At 58.9% G+C, this 22,401-nt stretch overlaps 2 long non-coding RNA genes across 2 annotated transcripts; one reads left to right on the plus strand and one right to left on the minus strand.

Annotated features, from left to right (window-relative positions):
* Positions 1 to 1,729: 1,729 nt before the first annotated feature.
* Positions 1,730 to 7,050, minus strand: LOC127032099 (uncharacterized). The gene is made up of 13 exons (XR_007768716.1): positions 6,950 to 7,050; positions 6,778 to 6,906; positions 6,133 to 6,175; positions 5,661 to 5,832; positions 5,015 to 5,057; positions 4,757 to 4,842; positions 3,742 to 3,956; positions 3,655 to 3,697; positions 3,010 to 3,095; positions 2,708 to 2,750; positions 2,450 to 2,535; positions 2,020 to 2,105; positions 1,730 to 1,853 (listed from the first exon to the last, which is right to left on the minus strand). It is a non-coding gene; the product is annotated as an uncharacterized LOC127032099 (long non-coding RNA).
* On the plus strand, positions 2,455 to 6,868 carry LOC127032100 (uncharacterized). Its single transcript, XR_007768717.1, has 3 exons — positions 2,455 to 2,545; positions 3,051 to 3,148; positions 6,776 to 6,868. It is a non-coding gene; the product is annotated as an uncharacterized LOC127032100 (long non-coding RNA).
* Positions 7,051 to 22,401: the final 15,351 nt, after the last annotated feature.

Raw genomic sequence — 22,401 nt, forward strand, 5'->3', positions numbered from 1 at the left:
GTTTCATTTTCCTGTTCTCAGAAATGGGCTGATTCTGAACTTTGCATACGAAACAGGTGTTTCCTGTGTATTCATTGTCTCAGGGTACTCTTGGAGGCTGGAACAGGGCCGGATTAACTTTTTGTGGGCCCAGCGCCAAACATATTTGTGGGCCCCCACTGGGGAAATAGGGCACGTGATGAGGGTGGTTTGCAGAGCGAGGGGACGGCTGGGGGCAATGCGGCGCTAACCCACAACTGCTAGAAGCACACTGGGCTGTCCAGCCCTCTGCTGCCAGTGTTGGTGTCACTAAGCATAACCCTACGTAACTCGGGAGGGTGGAAGGCCACAAGGGTATGGAGCCTTCCTGGTTTTAGGCCTCAGCAGACAAGAGTCCCTCCATGTTTGAACTTTAATGGACCTAAAAGGCCAGGTGTAACAGCCGTTATCAGTTGCAACAGTTCTAACTGGTCTACAGCAGAAATAATGAGGCCTGTGCACCTTTAGCAGGAGAACAAGATAACTTGCAGAAGGAAAACTTACTAACGAGCTGCCGCCGCCAAGATTATTTAATGCACCTGCGCTTACGTAATTGCTACAGGGGGAGGAAGAAGGAGGAGGAGGAGGGCGGGGGAGAAAGAAGAAAGAGAAAAAAAAACGTATAAAAAGGGAAAAGCCGCTTGTGTAGGGGGGCTGGATCTGAGGCATGTCAAGTCTCCCAGCAGCGCTTTGAGATCTCAAATCAACTTTGCTTCCTTCTCCACCCTGGTGTGTTCATTGGCGCTAAGCACTCCGGGCACGAACCACTGTTGCTTGCCCTGGGCACCCTCTGTGCCTGCAACACCAGGGTGTCCGTTCCACACTGCCCCCCTGCCCGGTGCCCTGCCCTTGAGCCCAGCGCCCCCGTGACACAGTAGGGAGGGGGCGGATGACCTGGGAATGTCGTCTAGTTTTACTGGGGCTGTCTGCATGGGGGATGGGAGAGCAGGGGGTGACTTTAGGTGAGGGGCAGTACCTGAGCCTGTGACCTGAGCCAGAAATGGCGGTGGGGGGAGTCAACACCTTTGCCTGGGAAGCGGGACAAAGGGAGAGGGGGAAAGAGCCTGCTGGAGGGGGTTTGGTTTCAGTTTGGGGTTGGCTGGGAAGAGGCAGGAAGCCCAAGTCTGGGGTCTAAGCTCCTTGCCCCCCAGAGGGACCTGGCTGAGGGGTCCTGGTTGTACCTACAAGCCCTGCTGGGGACTGTGTTCCTGGTGTCTAATGAACCGTCTGTGTTACTGGCTGGCTGAGAGTCGGGGTGAATCGCAGGAAGTGGGGTGCAGGGCCCGGACTCCCCCACCCTCTGTGACACCCACTTACCCAGAGACCTCCCCACAGATCCCTATGCCCGGCACCCCCTCACCCAGAGACCCCCCCACAGATCCCTACGCCCGGCGCCCCCTCACCCAGAGACCTCCCCACAGATCCCTACGCCCGGCACCCCCTCACCCAGAGACCCCCCCACAGATCCCTACGCCCGGCGCCCCCTCACCCAGAGACCTCCCCACAGATCACTACGCCCGGCACCCCCTCACCCAGAGACCCCCCCACAGATCCCTACGCCCGGCACCCCCTCACCCAGAGACCTCCCCACAGATCCCAACGCCCCCTCACCCAGAGACCTCCCCACAGATCCCTATGCCCAGCGCCCCCTCGCCCAGAGACCTCCCCACAGATCCCTACGCCCGGCGCCCCCTCACCCAGAGACCTCCCCACAGATCCCTACGCCCGACACCCCCTCGCCCAGTGATCCCCCCCACAGATCCCTACGCCCGGCACCCCCTCGCCCAGAGACCTCCCCACAGATCCCTACGCCCGGCGCCCCCTCGCCCAGAGACCTCCCCCACAGATCCCTATGCCCGGCGCCCCCTCGTCCAGAGACCTCCCCACAGATCCCTACTCCCAGCCCCTCCTCGCCCAGAGACCTCCCCACAGATCCCTACGCCCGGTGCCCCCTCGCCCAGAGACCTCCCCACAGATCCCAGCGCCCCCTCACCCAGAGACCTCCCCACAGATCCCTACGCCCAGCGCCCCCTCGCCCAGAGACCTCCCCACAGATCCCTACGCCCGGCGCCCCCTCACCCAGAGACCTCCCCACAGGTCCCTACGCCCGGCGCCCCCTCACCCAGAGACCTCCCCACAGATCCCTACGCCCGGCGCCCCCTCACCCAGAGACCTCCCCACAGATCCCTACGCCCGGCGCCCCCTCGCCCAGAGACCTCTCCACAGATCCCTACGCCCGGCGCCCCCTCGCCCAGAGACCTCCCCACAGATCCCTACGCCCGGCGCCCCCTCGCCCAGAGACCTCCCCACAGGTCCCTACGCCCGGCGCCCCCTCGCCCAGAGACCTCCCCACAGGTCCCTACGCCCGGCGCCCCCTCGCCCAGAGACCTCCCCACAGGTCCCTACGCCCGGCGCCCCCTCGCCCAGAGACCTCCCCACAGATCCCTACGCCCGGCACCCCCTCGCCCAGAGACCTCCCCACAGATCCCTACGCCCGGCGCCCCCTCGCCCAGAGACCTCCCCACAGGTCCCTACGCCCGGCGCCCCCTCGCCCAGAGACCTCTCCACAGATCCCTACGCCCGGCGCCCCCTCCCCCAGAGACCTCCCCACAGATCCCTACGCCCGGCGCCCCCTCCCCCAGAGACCTCCCCACAGATCCCTACGCCCGGCGCCCCCTCACCCAGAGACCTCCCCACAGATCCCTACGCCCAGCGCCCCCTCGCCCAGAGACCTCCCCCACAGATCCCTACGCCCGGCGCCCCCTCGCCCAGAGACCTCCCCACAGATCCCTACGCCCGGCGCCCCCTCGCCCAGAGACCTCCCCACAGGTCCCTACGCCCGGCGCCCCCTCGCCCAGAGACCTCTCCACAGATCCCTACGCCCGGCGCCCCCTCGCCCAGAGACCTCCCCACAGATCCCTACGCCCGGCGCCCCCTCGCCCAGAGACCTCTCCACAGATCCCTACGCCCGGCGCCCCCTCACCCAGAGACCTCCCCACAGATCCCTACGCCCGGCGCCCCCTCGCCCAGAGACCTCCCCACAGATCCCTACGCCCGGCGCCCCCTCGCCCAGAGACCTCCCCACAGATCCCTACGCCCGGCGCCCCCTCGCCCAGAGACCTCCCCACAGGTCCCTACGCCCGGCGCCCCCTCGCCCAGAGACCTCTCCACAGATCCCTACGCCCGGCGCCCCCTCACCCAGAGACCTCCCCACAGATCCCTACGCCCGGCGCCCCCTCGCCCAGAGACCTCTCCACAGATCCCTATGCCCGGCGCCCCCTCACCCAGAGACCTCCCCACAGATCCCTACGCCCAGCGCCCCCTCGCCCAGTGATCCCCCCCACAGATCCCTAAAGCCGGCGCCCCCTCGCCCAGAGACCTCCCCACAGATCCCTACGCCCGACACCCCCTCACCCAGAGACCTCCCCACAGATCCCTACGCCCAGCGCCCCCTCACCCAGAGACCCCCCCACAGAGCCCTACGCCCGGCGCCCCCTCGCCCAGAGACCTCCCCACAGATCCCTACGCCCGGCGCCCCCTCACCCAGAGACCTCCCCACAGATCCCTACGCCCAGCGCCCCCTCACCCAGAGACCTCCCCACAGATCCCTACGCCCAGCGCCCCCTCGCCAGAGACCTCCCCACAGATCCCTACGCCCAGCGCCCCCTCGCCCAGAGACCTCCCCACAGATCCCTACGCCCAGTGCCCCCCTCGCCCAGAGACCTCCCCACAGATCCCTACGCCCGACACCCCCTCGCCCAGAGACCTCCCCACAGATCCCTACACCCGGCGCCCCCTCGCCCAGAGACCTCCCCACAGATCCCTACGCCCGACACCCCCTCACCCAGAGACCTCCCCACAGATCCCTACGCCCAGCACCCCCTCGCCCAGAGACCTCCCCACAGATCCCTACGCCCAGCGCCCCCTCACCCAGAGACCTCCCCACAGATCCCTACGCCCAGCGCCCCCTCACCCAGAGACCTCCCCACAGATCCCTACGCCCGGCGCCCCCTCGCCAGAGACCTCCCCACAGATCCCTACGCCCGACACCCCCTCGCCCAGTGATCCCCCCCACAGATCCCTACGCCCGGCACCCCCTCGCCCAGAGACCTCCCCACAGATCCCTACGCCCGGCGCCCCCTCGCCCAGAGACCTCCCCCACAGATCCCTATGCCCGGCGCCCCCTCGTCCAGAGACCTCCCCCACAGATCCCTACGCCCGGCGCCCCCTCGCCCAGTGATCCCCCCAACAGATCCCTACGCCCGACACCCCCTCGCCCAGTGATCCCCCCCACAGATCCCTACGCCCAGCGCCCCTTCGCCCAGAGACCTCCCCACAGATCCCTACGCCCGGTGCCCCCTCGCCCAGAGACCTCCCCACAGATCCCAGCGCCCCCTCACCCAGAGACCTCCCCACAGATCCCTACGCCCAGAGACCTCCCCACAGATCCCTACGCCCGGCGCCCCCTCACCCAGAGACCTCCCCACAGATCCCTACGCCCGACACCCCCTCGCCCAGTGACCTCCCCACAGATCCCTACGCCCGACACCCCCTCGCCCAGTGATCCCCCCCACAGATCCCTACGCCCGGCGCCCCCTCGCCCAGAGACCTCCCCACAGGTCCCTACGCCCGGCGCCCCCTCGCCCAGAGAGCTCCCCACAGGTCCCTACGCCCGGCGCCCCCTCGCCCAGAGACCTCCCCACAGGTCCCTACGCCCGGCGCCCCCTCGCCCAGAGACCTCCCCACAGATCCCTACGCCCGGCACCCCCTCGCCCAGAGACCTCCCCACAGATCCCTACGCCCGGCGCCCCCTCGCCCAGAGACCTCCCCACAGGTCCCTACGCCCGGCGCCCCCTCGCCCAGAGACCTCTCCACAGATCCCTATGCCCGGCGCCCCCTCCCCCAGAGACCTCCCCACAGATCCCTATGCCCGGCGCCCCCTCCCCCAGAGACCTCCCCACAGATCCCTACGCCCGGCGCCCCCTCACCCAGAGACCTCCCCACAGATCCCTACGCCCAGCGCCCCCTCGCCCAGAGACCTCCCCCACAGATCCCTATGCCCGGCGCCCCCTCACCCAGAGACCTCCCCACAGATCCCTACGCCCGGCGCCCCCTCGCCCAGAGACCTCCCCACAGGTCCCTACGCCCGGCGCCCCCTCGCCCAGAGACCTCTCCACAGATCCCTACGCCCGGCGCCCCCTCACCCAGAGACCTCCCCACAGATCCCTACGCCCGGCGCCCCCTCGCCCAGAGACCTCTCCACAGATCCCTACACCCAGCGCCCCCTCGCCCAGTGATCCCCCCCACAGATCCCTAAACCCGGCGCCCCCTCGCCCAGAGACCTCCCCACAGATCCCTACGCCCGACACCCCCTCACCCAGAGACCTCCCCACAGATCCCTACGCCCAGCGCCCCCTCACCCAGAGACCCCCCCACAGAGCCCTACGCCCGGCGCCCCCTCGCCCAGAGACCTCCCCACAGATCCCTACGCCCAGCGCCCCCTCACCCAGAGACCTCCCCACAGATCCCTACGCCCAGCGCCCCCTCACCCAGAGACCTCCCCACAGATCCCTACGCCCAGCGCCCCCTCGCCCGAGACCTCCCCACAGATCCCTACGCCCAGCGCCCCCTCACCCAGAGACCTCCCCACAGATCCCTACGCCCAGTGCCCCCTCGCCCAGAGACCTCCCCACAGATCCCTACGCCCGACACCCCCTCGCCCAGAGACCTCCCCACAGATCCCTACACCCGGCGCCCCCTCGCCCAGAGACCTCCCCACAGATCCCTACGCCCGACACCCCCTCACCCAGAGACCTCCCCACAGATCCCTACGCCCAGCGCCCCCTCACCCAGAGACCCCCCCACAGAGCCCTACGCCCGGCGCCCCCTCGCCCAGAGACCTCCCCACAGATCCCTACGCCCAGCGCCCCCTCACCCAGAGACCTCCCCACAGATCCCTACGCCCAGCGCCCCCTCACCCAGAGACCTCCCCACAGATCCCTACGCCCAGCGCCCCCTCACCCAGAGACCTCCCCACAGATCCCTACGCCCAGCGCCCCCTCGCCAGAGACCTCCCCACAGATCCCTACGCCCAGTGCCCCCTCGCCCAGAGACCTCCCCACAGATCCCTACGCCCGACACCCCCTCGCCCAGAGACCTCCCCACAGATCCCTACACCCGGCGCCCCCTCGCCCAGAGACCTCCCCACAGGTCCCTACGCCCGGCGCCCCCTCACCCAGAGACCTCCCCACAGATCCCTACGCCCGGCGACCCCTCACCCAGAGACCTCCCCACAGATCCCTACGCCCGGTGCCCCCTCACCCAGAGACCTCCCCACAGATCCCTACGCCCGGCGCCCCCTCGCCCAGAGACCTCTCCACAGATCCCTACGCCCGGCGCCCCCTCGCCCAGAGGCCTCCCCACAGATCCCTACGCCCGGCGCCCCCTCGCCCAGAGACCTCTCCACAGATCCCTACGCCCGGCGCCCCCTCACCCAGAGACCTCCCCACAGATCCCTACGCCCAGCGCCCCCTCACCCAGAGACCTCCCCACAGATCCCTACGCCCGGCGCCCCCTCGCCAGAGACCTCCCCACAGGTCCCTACGCCCGGCACCCCCTCACCCAGTGATCCCCCCCACAGATCCCTATGCCCAGCGCCCCCTCGCCCAGAGACCTCCCCACAGGTCCCTACGCCCGGCGCCCCCTCACCCAGAGACCTCCCCACAGATCCCTACGCCCGGCGCCCCCTCACCCAGAGACCTCCCCACAGATCCCTACGCCCGGCGCCCCCTCGCCCAGAGACCTCTCCACAGATCCCTACGCCCAGCGCCCCCTCGCCCAGAGACCTCCCCACAGATCCCTACGCCCGGCGCCCCCTCGCCCAGAGACCTCTCCACAGATCCCTACGCCCGGCGCCCCCTCACCCAGAGACCTCCCCACAGATCCCTACGCCCAGCGCCCCCTCGCCCAGAGACCTCCCCACAGATCCCTACGCCCGGCGCCCCCTCACCCAGAGACCTCCCCACAGGTCCCTACGCCCGGCACCCCCTCACCCAGTGATCCCCCCCACAGATCCCTATGCCCAGCGCCCTTCCTGGCTGCATGGAGGTGGGAGATCCCTGCAGCCTCCCCCAGCCCCTGGGACAGGGACTTGGCAGTGAGGCTGAACCTGACCCTGACCCAGCACAAGGGCCAGGCCTGCCCCAGAAACAGCCTGGGGCCCTGCCCCTCTTGGGCCAGGCGCCCCAGATGTGGGCAGAGAGGCTCAGCCTGGCCGCAGGATCCAAGTGCAGAGGGAAGGATTGTGGGGGGATCCAGATGGGGGTAAGAGGGTTCGGGAGGGGTAAGAGGGTTCTGTGTGGGGCTGGATAAGGGGGGGTAAGAGGGTTCTGTGTGGGGGTGAATAAGAGGGGGTAAGAGGGTTCTGTGGGGGGGTGAATAAGAGGGGGGTAAGAGGGTTCTGTGTGGGGCTGGATAAGGGGGGGTAAGAGGGTTCTGTGTGGGGGTGGATAAGGGGGGGTAAGAGGGTTCTGTGTGGGGGTGAATAAGAGGGGGTAAGAGGGTTCTGTGTGGGGCTGGATAAGGGGGGGTAAGAGGGTTCTGTGTGGGGGTGGATAAGGGGGGGTAAGAGGGTTCTGTGTGGGGGTGAATAAGAGGGGGTAAGAGGGTTCTGTGTGGGGCTGGATAAGGGGGGGTAAGAGGGTTCTGTGTGGGGGTGGATAAGGGGGGTAAGAGGGTTCTGTGTGGGGGTGAATAAGCGGGAGGTAAGAGGGTTCTGTGTGGGGGTGGATAAGAGGGGAGGTAAGAGGGTTCTGTGGGGGGGTGGATAAGAGGGGGAGTAAGAGGGTTCTGTGTGGGGGTGGATAAGAGGGGGGTAAGAGGGTTCTGTGTGGGGGTGGATAAGGGGGGGGTAAGAGGGTTCTGTGGGGGGATGAATAAGAGGGGGGGTAAGAGGGTTCTGTGTGGGGGTGGATAAGAGGGTTCTGTGGGGGGTGGATGGGGGGGTAAGAGGGTTCTGTGGGGGGTGGATAAGAGGGTTCTGTGGGGTGCTGTCTGGGTGCAGGCAGCTCAGTGGGGGATCTGGATGCACAGGGAGGTGCCAGGTACAGGGGCAATGGGAGTCTGCAGGGGGGACCAAGTGAAAGTGGTTGGAGCTCAGGTGCGGGGGGGGTGCAGGGGAGGTGGGGGGTTCACTCGGGTGGGGGTCCAGGTGCAGGTGGTTGGGGCTCAGTGGGGGGGTCTGGGTACAGGGGAGGTGGGGGGTGCACTCGGGTGGGGGTCCAGGTGCAGGTGGTTGGGGCTCAGTGGGGGGAGTGTCTGGGGCGCTCATCGGGGTGGTATAGATGCAGGGAGATGAGGCTTGTCAGGGTGAGGGTTTGATGGGCCTGCTTAACAGGGGAGCCCCAGCTGCTGCCAAGGGGATCTGCATCCTGGGCGCCCCCATCCCCTTCCCCATCCCCACTGCTCCATCTCCTCACCATCCCACTCCCTTCCTTCCCCACTGCCTCTTTCCTCCACCCCAGCGCGGGCACTGACTGTTGCACAAAATGAAGGCTGGCCCCCGGGACGCGGAAAGAGCAGGACTAGGACCCAGAGGGGGTGTCCAGCTGCAAAGTCCAGGTTGCTGAGCAGCAGCTTCTCTTTTCAGCCGGGCTGCGCAGCCCTGCGGTCACAGAAGTGGGGGGAGGAGGGGGGCAGTGGCATGTGACCTTGCAGCCCCACGTGGCCCCACAGAGTGGAAAAGGTGGTTCCTGCCTGGGAGGCAGGCCCTGCTTTGGAGGTGGCAGTGCCAGCCGCAGGAAACGGGGGAGGAAGGGGGCTCCATCTATGCTCCCAGAAATCAAACAGTGTGTTTACAGCTCTGGCCTGTCTAAAGCATCCTCCTAAAGACGGGCTGCATGCCGGGATCCCGGGGGGAGAGTTTCCCGCCCTGTGCTGTGCAGGCGAGATCATCAGAAGGGCCCTTCGTGGGTTTAACCCCTGCGCCAGTCCTGGGACTTCGCAGGGAACCGGCGCAAAAGCCAGGAGAGAGGAAAATGTGAGAAACATCAGTGCCACTTACTGGGGGCAGCCGGCAGCGAAACTTTCCCACTTCTTCCAGCTGGTCCAGCGTGCAGTGGGCTGAAGGCTTCAGACCCGCCCCCGCTGGGACAATTTTCCCTTTCCCTTTCACTGTTCACAGCAAATGAGCCAAGAAGCCAGAGAAAAGCAGAAACCTTCTAGCTGGAATCCTGCTCCGTCACACGACGTTATCACTGAGCATTCAGACACAGGCTGGTCCCGAAGACAGGGGAGCAATAGGTGTGTTCGCCAAGGACACGGGGGATGGGTTTTAACCAGGCCACAACTTCATTAGTCAAATTACATCCCAGGTGCCCAACATGGGGCAGCCCGGCTCAGTCACTCATACCCCACTGTCCACCCCATGGCCGGGGGAGGGCTCCAGCTGTCACAGTGGAGTGTCTGCTGACTAATAACTTTTTATCCATAGATCTCAGAGCACGTCACGAAGGACAATCAGGATTGTTATCTTCAGTTTACAGATAGGGAAACTGAGGCAGGAGAGGTGACTTGAACAAAGGTCACCCCACAGGGTGCAGACAGGAAGGGAACCCTGGTCACTCGAGGCTCAGTCCAGTGCTCCATGCACTCAGAAGTGATGACCCCCCATTCCCCTCTCTCAGCCTGCCTTTCCCCTGGGCAGCAGGGAGGCTGGGACAGTATCCCTTTAATAGGGAAGGGAGTAGAGGATGGAGCCAGAAATGTCCATGGATGTTGGGAGGGGCTGATGTTTGACAGCTGGGGCAGCGTAAACTGAGGCCGGGCTATGTGCCCTGTAACGAGGCGGTGTGACTCCCCTCCTCATCCGGGAGGGTCGAGCCCCATCAATCATCCCTAGGGGCGGGGCCTTGAAGCGGAAGTCCCGCCCCCCAGAGGGTCAAGCGGCGACCCGGAAGAATAAAAGCCGGCCCTCAGCCCTCAGTTGGAGCCCAGCCACCGTCAGGAGCAGACCTGTCCGCGGGAGCTCCTGACTGGGAAGCTGCTGAGGCCGCAGGCCGGTGTCCGGACTGGCCAGAACCTCCTCGCTACGCCGAGGAGCGTCCGGAGCCGCCCCGCCCCCGCTGCGGCCCCGAGGAGCGGCCGGAGCCGCCCCGCCCCGCGCCCGCTACGCCGAGGAGCCGCTGGAGCCGCCCCACCCTGTGCCCGCTGCGGCCCCGAGGAGCGGCTGGAGCTGCCCCGCGCCCGCTGCGGCCCCGAGGAGCGGCTGGAGCTGCCCCGCCCCGCGCCCGCTGCGGCCCCGAGGAGCGGCCGGAGCCGCCCCGCCCCGCGCCCGCTGCGGCCCCGAGGAGCGGCCGGAGCCGCCCCGCCCCGCGCCCGCTGCGGCCCCGAGGAGCGGCCGGAGCCGCCCCGCGCCCGCTATGCCGCCGAGGAGCGGCCGGAGCCGCCCCGCGCCCGCTGCGGCGCCGAGGAGCGGCCGGAGCCGCCCCGAGCCCGCTGCGGTGCCGAGGAGCGGCCGGAGCGGCCCCGCCCCGCGCCCGCTGCGGCGCCGAGGAGCGGCCCCGCCCCGCGCCCGCTGCGGCGCCGAGGAGCGGCCCCGCCCCGCGCCCGCTGCGGCGCCGAGGAGCGGCCGGAGCCGCCCCGCCCCGCGCCCGCTGCGGCGCCGAGGAGCGGCCGGAGCCGCCCCGCCCCGCGCCCGCTGCGGCGCCGAGGAGCGGCCGGAGCCGCCCCGCCCCGCGCCCGCTGCGGCGCCGAGGAGCGGCCGGAGCCGCCCCGCGCCCGCTGCGGCGCCGAGGAGCGGCCGGAGCCGCCCCGCGCCCGCTGCGGCGCCGAGGAGCGGCCGGAGCCGCCCCGCGCCCGCTGCGGCGCCGAGGAGCGGCCGGAGCCGCCCCGCCCCGCGCCCGCTGCGGCGCCGAGGAGCGGCCGGAGCTGCCCCGCCCCGCGCCCGCTGCGGCGCCGAGGAGCGGCCGGAGCCGCCCCGCGGCCGCTGCGGCCCCGAGGAGCGGCCGGAGCCGCCCCGCCTCGCGCCCGCTGCGGCGCCGAGGAGCGGCCGGAGCCGCCCCGCGCCCGCTGCGGCGCCGAGGAGCGGCCGGAGCCGCCCCGCGCCCGCTGCGGCGCCGAGGAGCGGCCGGAGCCGCCCCGCCCCGCGCCCGCTGCGGCGCCGAGGAGCGGCCGGAGCCGCCCCGCCCCGCGCCCGCTGCGGCGCCGAGGAGCGGCCGGAGCCGCCCCGCCCCGCGCCCGCTGCGGCCCCGAGGAGCGGCCGGAGCCGCCCCGCCCCGCGCCCGCTGCGGCGCCGAGGAGCGGCCGGAGCCGCCCCGCGCCCGCTGCGGCGCCGAGGAGCGGCCGGAGCCGCCCCGCGCCCGCTGCGGCCCCGAGGAGCGGCCGGAGCCGCCCCGCGCCCGCTGCGGCCCCGAGGAGCGGCCGGAGCCGCCCCGCGCCCGCTGCGGCCCCGAGGAGCGGCCGGAGCCGCCCCGCGCCCGCTGCGGCGCCGAGGAGCGGCCGGAGCCGCCCCGCCCCGCGCCCGCTGCGGCCCCGAGGAGCGGCCGGAGCCGCCCCGCCCCGCGCCCACTGCGGCGCCGAGGAGCGGCCGGAGCCGCCCCGCGGCCGCTGCGGCGCCGAGGAGCGGCCGGAGCCGCCCCGCGGCCGCTGCGGCCCCGAGGAGCGGCCGGAGCCGCCCCGCGGCCGCTGCGGCCCCGAGGAGCCGCTGGAGCCGCCCCACCCCACGCCCGCTGCGGCCCCGAGGAGCGGCCGGAGCCGCCCCGCGCCCGCTATGCCGCCGAGGAGCGGCCGGAGCGGCCCCGCCCCGTGCCCGCTGCGGCCCCGAGGAGCGGCCCCGCCCCGTGCCCGCTGCGGCCCCGAGGAGCGGCCCCGCGCCCGCTGTGGCCCGAGGACCCCCCGGAACAGGACTGGCCGGACTTCCCAGAGGAGCTGCCGGACCTGCCGCCCAGCCCTGGCCGTGAGGAGCCAATGTGGTGGGACGTCCCTGATGATAATCCCATGAGCCAGGTAGGCTCGGAGGGGGATACTGCAAGTAGCCTGGGAGCAGCCGACCCGAGTCAGGCTGCAGACCTCCCGATACCCATGTCAGTATGTTTCGGTCAGGACCTCCCCACTGACCGCCGCTAGCAGCGTCCGCCGCTGCTAGGGCCCTGGGCTGGAATGCAGTGGAGTGGGAGGGCCTGCGTTCCCCCTGCCACCCGTAACCGGGTGGCAGACTCCCCCTCTTCCTGCCTAGTGTCACTGATCTGCCCTGCTCCAAAGGCCAGAGCTAACTGAGCTGTGTTTGGTGCCCTGCCCGAATCAAGGGCTGGGCCCCTGTGACTTTGCCACTGCTCTGCCCTGCTCCAAAGGCCAGAGCTGTTAGAACTGTGTTTGGTGCACCGCTCGCACCAAGGGCTGGGTCCCTTTGACTTTTCCACTGCCTGGTCCTATCCACAGGGACCGACTACCCACGCAGTGGGCGACAGTCCGAGAACCGAGACCCGCAGAGGACAAGTTGAGGCCGGTGTGGCTCCCCTCCTCATCCGGGAGGGTCGAGCCCCGGCGAGTCTCGCTTACAGCCCCCGTGAACCAGTCATAGACCAGGAGGAGAGAGTAGATCATTGGCTAGATTAACTTCCTCAGCCTCTGGGGCCGTGACTCAGGGCAGCGGCTTCCCTCCCAAATGGAAGGGATTTTCTGTCAGTCACTAGCAAGAGGGGAAAAGGGGGGAACCACAAAGAGATTTGCTGTCAATATTTGGCAATTGGAGAACAAACCAGCATCATTGGGAGGGGATTTTTGTATACATCTTTAGTGACGAGCTGAGGGCTGAATTTTTAGCTCGTGACACAAGCGTCAGTCTGGCATCTGATCCAGGCCGGATTCTGATCTCAGTGACCCCTCGTATGTTGGATTAAAAGTAATAATTAATACATTTATGTTGTGACAAATGTAAGAAAGAATGATTCCAGAATTTGGCCTGCCCATTAGAAAGAATGTCTCTCAGCTTGCTGAGTTTGTGCTAATTGAAACAGGCATGCCAGTTTGCAAGGTCTGTGATAACTGTGGAAAAACATCCAGAGAAAGAGTTTGTTCTAAAAGTAACAAGATAACAGCTGTCCTTTATGGCTGGGACAACTTTCTTTTCCTGAACTCCAGAATAAGATTTGTGAACACACACCCTCCTTGCATGCTTATCTTGTTTGTTTCCTTTTAGATGGAACAAGTGGGATGAATAGATTTACTGAAGTCTGCCATGTCCCACTGGTTTTAGAATGGTTTGAGTGTTGGCCTTCTAAACCCAGGGTTGTGAGTTCAATCCTTGAGGGGATCATTTAGGGATCTGGGGCAAAAATCTGGGGATTGGCCCTGCTTTGAGCAGGGGGTGGGACTAGATACCTCCTGAGGTTCCTTCCAACCCTGATTGTCATGGTATAAACCCCCACTCTGAACCTTAGCATCCAAAAGATGGGGTACCAGCATGAATTCCTCTAAGCTCAATTACCAGCTTAGAACCTGTAGCGCTGCCACCAACCAGGAATTTCAGTGCCTGGTACACTCTGGTCCCCCCAAAACCTTGCCCGGGAACCCCAAGACCCAGACCCTCTGGATCTTAACACAAGGAAAGTAAACCCTTTCCCCCACCGTTGCCTCTCCCAGACTTCCCGTCCCTGGGTTACCCTGGAAGATCACTGTGATTCAAACTCCTTGAATCACAAAACAGAGAGGAAAATCCACCTTCCCTCCTCCTTCTCTTTCCCCCTCCCAGACTCTTCCTGAGAGAGACAGTAATCCTGACACACAGAGAAATTAGCCTTTCTCTCCCCCTTCCCTCCTTTCTCCCCACCAATTCCCTGGTGAATCCAGACCCCGTCCCCTGGGATCTCACCAGAATAAAAAAAACAATCAGGTTCTTAAACAAGAAACTTTTAATTAAAGAGAGAAAAACAGTAAAAATGATCTTGTAAATTTAAGATGGAATAGGTACAGGGTCTTTCAGCTACAGACACTGGGAACACCCTCCCAGCCTAAGTATACAAGTACAAATTAAAATCCTTTCAGCAAAATATAAATTTGAACTCCTCCCAGCCAAATACACATTTGCAAATAAAGAAAACAAACGTAAGCCTAACTCGCTTTAACTACCTAATACTCACTATTTTGGATCTATAAGAACCTGTATCAGGGAGACTGGAGAAAAACCAGGTTGCACGTCTGGTCCCTCTGAGCCCCCAGAGAGAACAACAATCAAAACTAACAGCACAGCACAAAAACTTCCCTCCCTCAAGATTTGAAAGTATCCTGTCCTCTGATTGGTCCTCTGGTAAGGTGACAGCCAGGCTCACTGTTCTTGTTAACCCTTTCCAGGCAAAGAGATATGAAGCACTTCTGTTCTATTAACTTTTCTTATCTGTTTATGACACGCCCCCCAAATCGCTGACAGTGTGGAAGTACACTGGCAGTGATTTCTCCCTAGAACTTTAAAATAAACAGATCAATAAACACCTGCATCCTTACATATGCCACTAATTAAGTAAAACTACAAGATTTTTCACATTGTAAGGACAATTTTTAACCAGTTGATTTTAGGGAACTTTCACAGGAGAGTGCATCAACTTCTTGATCTGCTGCCACTGCAGACCTTTCCTGGTTGTGGAGAGGGTCACCTCTCCCACACCACCGTTACTTTTCCCTTTATCGTAGACACCGTCAGGCCACACAGCGTCATCTCCTCCCTGGGCTGTGAACTGACAAACTGTAAGTCTCTGTAATAAAAGGGCTTGAGAGAATTAACGTGGTACACTCGGGGATTTAGGGAGGAATTGGGAAATGCTATGAGGTAGTTAACAGCTCCTAGGCGCTCTTGGACCGTGAATGGCCCTTCTCATGATGCTTCCATTTTATGGGCCTGTTGCGCCTTCAAGACCATAACCTGGTCTCCTACCTTGAAGGAACGCTCTCTGGTATGTTTATCATACCAGGCCTTTTGCTCTTTTTGAGCATCCTTTAGGTTTTCTTTAGCAATGGCTAAAGAGTGTCAGAGGGTGCTTTGTAGATTGCTTACAAAGTCCAGAATATTAGTCCCTGGAGAAGGCGTAAACCCCTCCCATTGCTGCTTCACCAACTGTAATGGCCCTTTAACCTCGTGGCCATACACAAGCTCAAATGGTGAGAACCCTAAATTGGGATGTGGTACAGCCCTGTAAGCAAAGAGCAACTGCTGCAACACTAGATCCCAGTCATTGGAATGTTCATTCACGAATTTACGTATCATGGCTCCCAAAGTTCCATTAAACCTTTCCACCAGGCCATTGGTTTGATGGTGGTACGGGGTGGCAACTAAGTGATTCACCCCATGAGTTTCCCACAGTTCTTTCATGGTCCCTGCCAGGAAATTAGTCCCTGAATCTGTAAGGATGTTGGAGAGCCAACCTACCCTGGCAAAAATGTCTGTTACGGCCAGGTACACAGTGTTAGCCCTGGTGTTGCCTAGAGCTACTGCTTCTGGCCATCGGGTAGTAAAGTCCATGAAAGTCAGTACGTACTGCTTTCCTCTGGGGGTCTCTTTTGGGAAAGGACCCAGAATATCCACAGCTACTTGCTGAAATGGGACTTCTATTATGGGGAGTGGTTGGAGAGGGGCCTTGACCTGGTCTTGGGGCTTTCCCACTCTTTGGCATACCTCACAAGACTGGACATACTTGGCAACATCCTTGCCCATCCCCTCCCAGTGGAAGGACTTCCACAACCGGTCTTTGGTTCTGTTCACCCCAGCATGGCCACTGGGATGATCATGGGCCAAGCTTAAGAGCTTCCCCTGGTACTTAGTTGGAACCACCAACTGTTTTTGTGGATGCCAGTCTTCCCGGTGTCCACCAGAAAGAGTCTCCTTATATAAAAGCCCTTGTTCTATAACAAACCGGGATCGATTAGAAGAGCTGAGAGGCGGTGGGGTGCTCTGTGCCGCCGCCCAAGCTTTCTGAAGGCTGTCATCTGCTTCCTGCTCAGTCTGGAACTGTTTCCTGGAGGCTGGAGACACTAGTTCCTCCTCAGACTGTGGACTTCGGCTTGGTCCTTCGGGAAGCGATGTAGGTGCTGTGGTTGTTTTCGTGGCTGGTGAGCCGCTCTCCGCTGGTGCACCAGGTGGTATTTCAGGCTCTGGCTGAGCCTCTTGGGTCTGGTTGTCTGTTGCTTCTGCCAGTTCAGGCTCGCTGGCGCCCTCTGGCGTTGGGGTTGAAGATGCGTTTGCAAGCGCTGGCATCAGTGCTGGCAGTGGTTCTCGTGCTGGTTGCCTTTCCAGGTCCGGGCCTGGGACTAGAAGTACTGTGGCTGTTGCAGTCGTTGGCAGGGAATCCGGGTCCACTACCTTTGTCTGGGTCTCTGCCAACACAGACGGGGCCTCTGTGGACGGTTCAGGAACTGGGATGGGTCTGGAAGCTTGCCTGGCTTGGCTGCATGTAACCATTCCCACCCTCTTGGCCCACTTTACCTGGTTGGCCAAGTCTTCCCCCAGTAGCATGGGGATGTGATAATTGTTATAGACTGCAAAAGTCCACATTCCTGACCAGCCTTTGTACTGGACAGGCAGTTTAGCTGTAGGCAAGTTTACCGCTTGTGACATGAAGGGGTAAATTGTCACTTGGGCCTTTGGGATGATGAATTTGGGGTCCACTAAGGATTGGTGGATAGCTGACACTTGTGCCCCCATGTCTCTCCACGAGATAATCTTCTTTCCGCCCACTCTCAAAATTTCCCTTCGCTCCGAGGGTATTTGAGAGGCATCTGGGCCTGGGGATCTGTGGAGTGACAGAGATATAAGGAACTGCCCTCGGTTGGGGTTCTTGGGGCAGTTGGCCTTGATATGTCCCAGTTCATTACACTTGAAGCATCGCCCAGCTGACTGGTCACTGGGCCGAGGTGGGCTACTGGAGATTGGTGAGGAGAGAATAGGGCGTTTGCGGCTTTCCTTGGGTTGTAGGTGGGGTCCTGGGTTGCCCTCGGTGACAGGGTTTATTGTTGGTGTGCCCCCTGGGGTAGTCGCTCCCCTTGATAGTAGCTCTTTCCTTTTCTGCCACTTCCATCCATTTGGCTGCAATCTCCCCCACCTCAGTTACCGTTTTGGGTTTCCCATCTAGGATGTACCTTTCTATTTCTTCAGGAACACCCTCTAAGAACTGCTCCATTTGTATCAGGAGGTGCAGCTCGTCCAGATTGTTAACCTTTGTTCCTGATATCCAGGCTTCATAATTCTTTGCAATGTGGTAGGCGTGTCGGGGGAATGACACATCTGGTTTCCATTTTAGGGCTCTGAACCGCCGATGGGCATGTTCAGGTGTTATCCACATTGTGTATCTGGCCTTGGTTTGAAAAAATTTATAATCGTTCATTTTCTCCTTAGGCATTTCAGCCGCCACCTCTGCTAAGGGTCCACTGAGCAGTGGCCTCAATTCTACCGTGTACTGGTCTTCAGAGATGCTGTACCCAAGACAGGCTCTTTCAAAATTTTCTAAGAAGGCCTCAGTGTCATCATCTGCCTTGTAGGTGGGAAATTTCTTGTGCTGCGGAACAATTATTGGCGAAGGGTTGTTAGGATTGGCTGGGTTCTGTTGCTTAGCCTTTTCTAATTCCAGGGCCTGCTGGTAGGTCTCCCTCTGGAGTTCCAGCTGTCTTTGGTGGTCTGCATCTTTGGCTGCTTGCTCTCTTCTGTAGGCTGCCTCTCTTTCCCTTTCTCTTAGCTCCATCTCTTTTTGTTTGTTTTATTTCTAGTTCTTATATTTTTTTTCCATATCTCGTTTGTGCTCTGCGTCTTTGATTTGTTCCTCTGCCCCCAGTCTTGCTCGCTCCTGTTTCAGGGCATCGTTGGTAGTCATGGTTCATGCTTTCTTGTGTTGGGGTGCCCTCTGCTGGTTTACTGTCTGAATTACTGTTCCTCTGCTGCCTGCTCCATTTTTTTTAACTCCTTCTACCTAGCTATTCCTGACAGAGTTAGAAAGGAAAAAAACCCATTCATTTGCAAATGTGTTTTGCTGATGTATGGTGACTCACAACTGGAGTTCCTTTGTTTAACAAAGATCCTTGTTAAACCCTAGTGCCTCTGCCTTCAGAGTACTCAGAAGCGAGAGACCAAAAAACTTGCAGACCTTTGTTCTTAAAAAGCAATCTCCCCTAGCCTGCTTTACCCACAGCTAGCAGGAAAAGAGAGAAAAAATCCTACTGGCTTTTGCTTCTAAACCCAAACCTCTCAGTCTGCCTGCAGATAGCTAGCAGGGAGAGAAATAAAAACCTCACTGGCTTTTGGATTCTATCTTTATCTATCTATCTATCTATCCCACACGCTGCACACCATGTCATGGTGTAAACCCCTACTCTGAACCTTAGCATCCAAAAGATGGGGTACCAGCATGAATTCCTCTAAGCTCAATTACCAGCTTAGAACCTGTAGTGCTGCCACCAACCAGGAATTTCAGTGCCTGGTACACTCTGGTCCCCCCAAAACCTTGCCCGGGGACCCCAAGACCCAGACCCTCTGGATCTTAACATAAGGAAAGTAAACCCTTTCCCTCACCGTTGCCTCTCCCAGGCTTCCCCTCCCTGGGCTACCCTGGAAGATCACTGTGATTCGAACTCCTTGAATCACAAAACAGAGAGGAAAATCCACCTTCCCCCTCCTTCTCTTTCCCCCTCCCAGACTCTTCCTGAGAGAGACAGTAATCCTGACACAGAGAAATTAGCCTCTCTCTCCCCCTTCCCTCCTTTCTCCCCACCAATTCCCTGGTGAATCCAGACCCAGTCCCCTGGGGTCTCACCAGAATAAAAAAACAATCAGGTTCTTAAACAAGAAACTTTTAATTAAAGAGAGAAAAACAGTAAAAATTATCTTTGTAAATTTAAGATGGAATAGGTACAGGGTCTTTCAGCTACAGACACTGGGAACACCCTCCCAGCCTAAGTATACAAGTACAAATTAAAATCCTTTCAGCAAAATATAAATTTGAACTCCTCCCAGCCAAATACACATTTGCAAATAAAGAAAACAAACATAAGCCTAACTCGCCTTATCTACCTAGTACTCACTATTTTGGATCTATAAGAACCTGTATCAGGGAGATTGGAGAAAAACCAGGTTGCACGTCTGATCCCTCTGAGCCCCCAGAGTGAACAACCAAAACTAACAGCACAGCACAAAAACTTCCCTCCCTCAGGATTTGAAAGTATCCTGTCCTCTGATTGGTCCTCTGGTCAGGTGACAGCCAGGCTCACTGTTCTTGTTAACCCTTTCCAGGCAAAGAGATATGAAGCACTTCTGTTCTATTAACTTTTCTTATCTGTTTATGACACTGATATTCTATGATTCTAGCCTCCAAGGCTGTTAAGACCTGTTCGGAAGAAAATAGCCAAATGAAACTGAAGTATTGTAACCGGGCTGCAATCAATGTGTCCTGAGCGACAGAGAGAGTTTCAGGAACTGAAAGGCACATTTGTGCAAACTTTGAAAACCCTACAGACGGGGCTGGATTAGATGGTACCAAACAGGGAGTGGATGTGTCTGAGGCTGGTCTAGGGGAACTGTAGGACAAGGAACAGAACCGTGGTATGATCCAGTATAGGCCACCCTATCCTGTGCAGCTTGTAGTGACGAAAACTGTATAGACACGTGATTCAAATAATTGAGGTCAGTTTCAAACAACTAGTCACTACAAATACTCCCTTGAGTCCCAGCAAACTGACTCTTATAGCTTGAGTGACAATATTTCTCAAAGTGAAAACAGGATGCTGCATGGGACTTGCCGGAGCCCCACCCTCATGCAGGTCTCACCTGAGATCCTCCCCCATACGGGGCTGGCACTGCTGCTCGGCCCCCCAAACGTTCCTCCACACCCCGCTGGGAGGAGATGTGCCCCACTTTTTTTTTAAAAACAGGGCATTTGTCCCATCTGGTTTTGCCAACTGATCATCAGTTGGGAAGAGCAAATAGGACAAATGCGAAGTTTTGCCAAAAAAGTCAGGATGTCTGGGACAGGGCTTAAGAAGGACTGTCCTGGCCAAAACTGGCCTTATGGTCACCCTCAGCATAGCTAAAAACATTGGCCCACTTCTGCAGTTTGGCAGGCCAAAGGAAGTGATTAAGCAACTATAATAAAGGTAAAGATTTATGCAAAATATGTGAAACAATATGTCTCTTAGCAGATTCCATTAAGAATCTGTTTGTCTTAATCATTAAAAAGTTAAATAACTGTACAGGTCTTATTTATCAAGTCAATGTAAAGTTAAAGATATTAACTCTGTATTTTTAATTGTTGTGTAATCATCCACCAATAAGTGGCTAGGAACCAGTGATAAGTCACTATAACTCTTTGGCCAGTTGCTAATGTTTTACAAAAAGGGTAACAAGAAAGGAAGTGGCTCTTCTGGGAACCCGGTGCCTGTAAAAGCAAAACAGACAAACCACATAGTTTTTAGCTAAATTTGGTTTCATAAAATCACATGGTTTCCCATAAATTCTTGTTAAAATCTTTATTTCAAATTGTCTTTATCATACAGAGGCATCCAATTTAATACTCTTTAAGTATAGTAGTAATTTATAGGGGCTAAAATCTCCTTAACAGGCTCTGCCTGATGTGAATGGAAAAGGTAAATTTGTAAGGAAAAATAGGATAAAAACTACTCACCAGCCTGCTAACCTGTGAAGTATGGTGCGAGGGAGGTGAAGTTTTTAAAAAAAAAAGAACAAAAGTAAAGTCCTTAGATAAATTAAAGTGTTAAATCGTTTAAGCATTTGCACTGGCTAAATTACCAGTCACAGAACTTGTCGGGTTCAAATGTTTTGATTGTTTTAACTAATCAGTTATTGTGTCTTATTATCAGTGAGATTTTACTTTTAGGTACCAAGTTGATCGTGATTTCAGACCTCCATGCCCTGGCTGTGGTAAAATAACCTGCAATTTATAATCGTTCTGTTTCATTTTCGAGGAGAATGGTATAACAGTGGTGGCCATCTCTGTCTTAGCTGTGAGTTGTTTAACATACGTTACATAATGATTTTTGGCATATCTGATTTTATTGCAAAACACAAAACAAGGGAACTAATTTCTTTCAACAAAAACATTTGTTTTCTTTTTGTAAGTATCGAATCCTTTTATTGTTCTAGGTGGGCGTGTGTTATGGGCAATGCTATATCCAGGAGGAATTGGATTTTGGGGAAATTTAACTACCAGTCCATTAATTTTCCCATGTGTTTATCACCAAGATGATGGTCACTATTCCTGTGCTACGTGGAAGGGCCAGGGTTAGCTGGAAAAGGGTTTAAATTTTAACTGAGCAGATCCCCAGGGAATGGAAAGTTAGCCACACTGTTAACCCATCAAGAGCCTGAACCTGATAACTCGCGTTTGGACCCCTAAAAGAAGTTCTGTATTCTGAGATCTAGTTTTTGCATGTACTTGTGTTACTTAAGCTGTCAGACAGTGACTCTCCAGAGCAGTTATGTCCCTGAAGTTTCAAAGGTTCTATGAGGCTGATTTCAGACTATTAGAAAGTCTGTTTAGAGTAACGTTGCGGAGGACTGGAAACCAGCCCATGGGGGTCAGAGGACCACATAGAAAAGAAGCCTCCTCCAGGACACTGGCTCCGGAGCTGGCCTTTCTGGGAGTGGAATGCTAATTTGGACCTGTGCCGATATTGCGAACTTATGAGAACCCGAACAGGGGTTCAACAACAATTGGGCTCAATTTTACAAAACATTCATTCTCCACTGTCAAGGCTTTTTCCCCCCTTTGAACTTTAGCGTCCAAAAAATGGGGACCTGCATGATCACTTTTAAGCTTAATTACTAGCTTAAATTTGGTGCACTGCCACCAGCCAGAAGTCTGTGTCTGGCACACTTCTGTTCCCCCAAAACCTTCCCTGGGGAACCCAAGACCCAAACCCCTTGGGTCTTAAAACAAGGAGAAATTAACCATCCCCCTCTTTTTCCCCCCCTCTTTCCTCCCTGGGTTGCCCTGAGAGGCTACACAGATCCAAACTCCTTGGATCTTAAAACAAAGAGGAATTAACCGTCTCCCCTCCTTTCTCCCCACCAATCCCTGGTGAGTTTAGACTCAATCCCTTGGATTCTAAAACAAGGAAAAATCAATCAGGTTCTTAAAAAGTTAGCTTTTAATTAAAGAAAGAAAAGGTAAAAATCATCTCTGTAAAATCAGGATGGAAAATGCTTTACAGGGTACTCAGATTCATATAGACTAGAGGGACTCCCCTCACCCCCAGCCTGAGATTCAAAGTTACAGCAAACAGAGGTAAAAATCCTTCCAGCAAAAAGACACATTTACCAGTTGAGAAAACAAACATAAGACGAATCCGCCTTGCCTGCTATTACTTACTATTTGGAAACATGAAAGACTGATCCAG

The sequence above is a fragment of the Gopherus flavomarginatus genome, chromosome 12, assembly GCF_025201925.1.
Source record: "Gopherus flavomarginatus isolate rGopFla2 chromosome 12, rGopFla2.mat.asm, whole genome shotgun sequence".
NCBI classification, from domain to species: Eukaryota; Metazoa; Chordata; order Testudines; family Testudinidae; genus Gopherus; species Gopherus flavomarginatus.